The sequence below is a fragment of the Triticum dicoccoides genome, chromosome 7B (genome assembly GCF_002162155.2).
Source record: "Triticum dicoccoides isolate Atlit2015 ecotype Zavitan chromosome 7B, WEW_v2.0, whole genome shotgun sequence".
NCBI classification, from domain to species: domain Eukaryota; kingdom Viridiplantae; phylum Streptophyta; class Magnoliopsida; order Poales; family Poaceae; genus Triticum; species Triticum dicoccoides.
The window spans coordinates 251,327,346-251,332,387 of NC_041393.1; positions in this window are offsets into that span (position 1 = coordinate 251,327,346).

The window sequence follows — 5,042 nt, forward strand, 5'->3', positions numbered from 1 at the left end:
CCCAAACTTTTTGTGCCACCTAAAAATATTGTGCTCGAATTGTGTGCATAGTTTCACAATTAAAAAAAATCCATTTAGTTGATATAAGAATAAATAGAAAACGGTGTTAAAAAGGAGAAATGGATTAGAATACATTAAAAACCAAAAGGACGATGAAAAGGGGGATTCCCCTACCCCCGGGCCTTGCCACCGAACCGGCCCAGTGGTCCAGTCCCCGCATGGTTGTCTTCTCCTGTTCCCCGAGCCCGTCACTACAGAGTTAGGCTCCCGCCCGACCACCTCGCCAGCATCGAAGGGGAATGGATAAGGGTGACGCCCTGCCTCCCCTGCCTCCATGGCCTCACTCCTCGACACCCCCTCCCAGATCCACTTCTCCTCCTCGCTCGCTCGATCCCGGTGATGTGGATGAAGTCAGATGCCACGGCCACCATGAACGACCCCGTCCACACGACCACTACCCTCCCTGCTGGCTAGGAGCTTGTCGAGGAGCTCTGAATGCCTCCGCTACTTCGTCTGCGCCAACGAGATCAAGTCCAGCACCCCCAGATCGACGTCGTTGCCGTCTTCCTCAACCTTCGGCCACCGCGACATTGCCATTCGATCCGCGCCGCCCCGAGCTCCCCTGTCTTCCCCTAGGGTGCCATTGACACCGCCATGATCTCCTCTTGCCTTTCCCCAGTTTCCCCTCTCGTTTGCTCTCGTTAGGTATTTCACCGTGGCCGAGAACTGCCGTCCGCCATGGCCATTGCAGGGGTAGCCACTGAGCTCCTCGGATTGACCCCGTGGCACATGGCCGCTCCTATGCGCCCCCATGCCCGAGCCTTCAGCTCTTCTTCCGCGCCCGCGGGGCCACTCCCTCTCTGGCTCTCCATGCCCACGTACATGCCACACCGCGTCCGTCGTGCCCGCCGTTGCCATCACGCTCGCCACAGCCACCGAACCATTGTGCCCCGCGCGATGCACACCCTGGCCGTGCGTCACACTCTCGCTGGCTGCGCTCGCCCCATTTGCTGCCTCCTATCCCTTCGCTCGCCCCGCTATCGCTCCCCTGCCTTGGGCCACCTCCTGTCGCGGCCATCTTGTGCTGGCCGCCCCCTCAGCCACACCGGCCGCACCTCTGCCCTCCATCGTTGACCGCTCGCCTCGCCTGTTGTGTGCTTCTTCCTGCTGCTATGCGCTGCTCTACCACTGGTACGCTGTTGCGCCATGCCCTCGACACCGCTGTGGACAAACATGGCGGAGGGATTGTCGATGGAGTACGAGGAGGAGGTGGCGGAGAAGGTGTGGAGAGGCAAGAGGTCTAGGGTGGCGTCAGCTGGCTGTGGTGGAGGTGATTATGCGAGAAGGAGCCGGAGCGGAAGGAGACGTCGCAATTGGAAAGAATCACAAAAAAACATAACCCGGAGATCTCATTCCAAAAAAATGCTAATATCGATGGAGGGGTGATTTCCTTTAATAGGTGGGAAACATAGGAAATATTGGATGCTATCAAGGAAAGGTAAAAATTTAGGAAAGTTAGGATTTTGAACTAATTTCTATGCAAATGGGGTTTTATTGTTTGGTAACATGGCATCAGTACATGCCCGTTTGTGACGTGTCTGTTATTTGTTTCCTAAAACAAATTTCACTAATGAGAGAAATCGATTGATTTAGATAAGTTAGGAAAGTTAGATTCAAATCTATTATTTTATTCTTAAAAATTTGTTATTTGTTTCCTAAGACAAATCGAACCAATAAAAGGAATCGATTGATATGAATAATTTAAGGAAGTTAGATCCGTGATTTGTTATACGTTAGGAAAGTCCTAGTTGTAATAAAGAGTGGAGAGAAAAATAAACCGATGGACCAGGATGGGAGGGGTGGTGGAAGGAGAGACGAAAAAAAACAGCGAAAATAAACCGTGGAGACTATTCACCAACTGCTCCATTAGGAGTAGAGATAAAAGAGGCCAAAGAAGACCATATAAAAAAAGAGGCCAAAAAAGCCCACCAAATAAAAAAATGAGAGAAGAAGAGAGAACGGACAATGCTACTATACTTTTTCCACACTTGTGCTTCAAAGTAGCACCATGATCTTCATGATAGAGAGTCTCCTATGTTGTCACTTTCATATACTAGTGGGAATTTTTCATTATAGAACTTGGCTTGTATATTCCAATGATGGGCTTCCTCAAAATGCCCTAGGTCTTCGTGAGCAAGCGAGTTGGATGCACACCCACTTAGTTTCTTTTGTTGAGCTTTCATATACTTATAGCTCTAGTGCATCCGTTGCATGGCAATCCCTACTCACTCACATTGATATCTATTAATGGGCATCTCCATAGCCCGTTGATACGCCTAGTTGATGTGAGACTATCTTCTCCCTTTTTGCCTTCTCCACAACCACCGTTCTATTCCACATATAGTGCTATATCCATGGCTCACGCTCATGTATTGCGTGAAGATTGAAAAGTTTTGAAAATGTTAAAGTATAAAACAATTGCTTGGCTTGTCATCAGGGTTGTGCATGATTGAAATACTTTGTGTGGTGAAGATAGAGCATAGCTAGACTATATGATTTTGTAGGGATAACTTTCTTTTGCCATGCTATTTTGAGAAGACATGATTACTTTGATTAGTATGCTTGAAGTATTACTATTTCTTTTATGTCAATATGAACTTTTGTCTTGAATCTTTTGGATCTGAATATTCATATCACAAGTAAGGAGAATTACATTGAAATTATGCCAACTAGCATTCCACATCAAAAATTATCTTTTTTTATCATTTACCTACTCGAGGACGAGCAGGAATTAAGCTTGGGGATGCTTGATACGTCTCCAACGTATCTATAATTTTTGATTGCTCCATGCTATTATATTACCCGTTTTGGATGTTTATGGGCTTTACTTTACACTTTTATATCATTTCTGGGACTAACCTACTAACCGGAGGCCTAGCCCGAATTGCTATTTTTTTGCCTATTTCGTTGTTTCAAAGAAAAGGAATATCAAACGGAGTCCAAACGGAATGAAACCTTCGAGAGTGATCTTTTTGGAACAAACGCAATCCAGGAGACCTGGAGTGGACGTCAAGAAGCAGTCGAGGCGGCCACAAGGCAGGAGGGTGCACCCTAGGGGGGTGGGGGTGCCGCCACCCTCGTGGGCCCCTCATGGCTCCCCTGACCTACCTCCTTCGCCTATATATATCCACGTACCCTGAAAACATAAAGGAGCACCATGACAAACTATTTCGACTACAACAACCTTCTGTATCCGCGAGATCCCACTTGGAGCCTTCGTCGGTGCTCCGTCGGAGGGGGAATCGACCATGGGGGGCCTCTACATCATCTCCAAGGCCTCTCTGATGAGTTGTGAGTAGTTTACCACAGACCTTCGGGTCCATAGTTATTAGCTAGATGGCTTCTTCTCTCTCTTTGAATCTCAATACAAAGTTCTCCTTGATCTTCTTGGAGATCTATTCGATGTAACTCCTTTTGCGGTGTGTTTGTCGAGATCCGATGAATTGTGGGTTTATGATCAAGTTTATCTATGAGAAATATTTGAATCTCCTCTGAATTATTTTATGTATGATTGGTTATCTTTGCAAGTCTCTTTGAATTATCAGTTTGGTTTGGCCTACTAGATTGATCTTTCTTGCAATGGGAAAAGTGCTTAGCTTTGTGTTCAATCTTGCGGTGTCCTTTCCCAGTGATAGCAGGGGCAGCAAGGCACGTATTGTATTGTTGCCATCGAGGATAAAAAGATGGGGTTTATATCATATTGCTTGAGTTTATCCCTCTACATCATGTCATCTTGCTTAATGTGTTACTCTGTTCTTATGAACTTAATACTCTAGATGAAGGCAGGAGTCGGTCGATGTGTGTAGTAATAGTAGTAGATGCAGAATCATTTCGATCTACTTCTTGTGGACGTGATGCCTATATACATGATCATTCCTAGATATTCTCATAACTATGCACTTTTCTATCAATTGATCGACAGTAATTTGTTCACCCACCGTAATACTTATGCTATCTTGAGAGAAGCCACTAGTGAAACCTATGCCCCCCGGGTCTATCTTTTAGCATATAAGTTTCCGATCTATCTTTATTTGCAATCTTTTACTTTCCAATCTATATCATAAAAATACCAAAAGTATTTATCTTATCTTATTATCTCTATTAGTTCTAACTTTTGCAAGTTACCGTCAAGGGATTGACAACCCCTTTATCGTGTTGGTTGCGAGGTTCTTGTTTGTTTGTGTAGGTACGAGGGACTTTTGAGGAGCCTCCTAGTGGATTGATACCTTGGTTCTCAAAAACTAAGGGAAATACTTACGCTACTTTGCTGCATCACCCTTTCCTCTTCAAGGGAAAACCAACTCAGTGCTCAAGAGGTAGCACTTCATGGCATGAGGTGCCAAGGTAAACTCACATGATGCTTACTTTCAAACCTCTAGTGAAGATGACTCTGAGTGTGAATCCAAACCCAGCTATAAGACTCCTGCTAAAATTGCAACTGAACAACAAACTGCTATGGAACACATTCAAAAGTTGCTACACAAAAGCGATGACCTGTTGGAAGAGGAAATGAATCGAACTCAGTCCTTAATTGAAGACATCAAAAACCTTTGTGTTAAGTATGAAGAACTTGAAAGTCATCATGAAACCCTCTCAGCCACTCATGAGAAGCTTTCCTATGATTATTTTCAAAGGAAGCAAGATCTCGAGAAACTAAGAGCATCTCATGAAGATCTTCAAAAGGAGAATGATTCACTACTCACTCAACAGATCAGTTCCGCTCAAGAAGATTCTGTTCCACCTTGTTTAAAATGCCTTGAGCGTGACAATGTTGTCTCTATTGCTGAATGTTCTACTGTCTCTGATGTTGCAATATCTTCAGCTGTTGATGTGGCAACTAACCCCTCTTCTGAGGATACCACCACTATTGCTGATGAGAATGCTAGGTTGAAGACATTGCTTGAAACAGGCATGTACGAAAGCCTCAAAGGGCATCAGACACTATGCGATGTCCTCAAGAAATAGATTATGAACCGAAACCC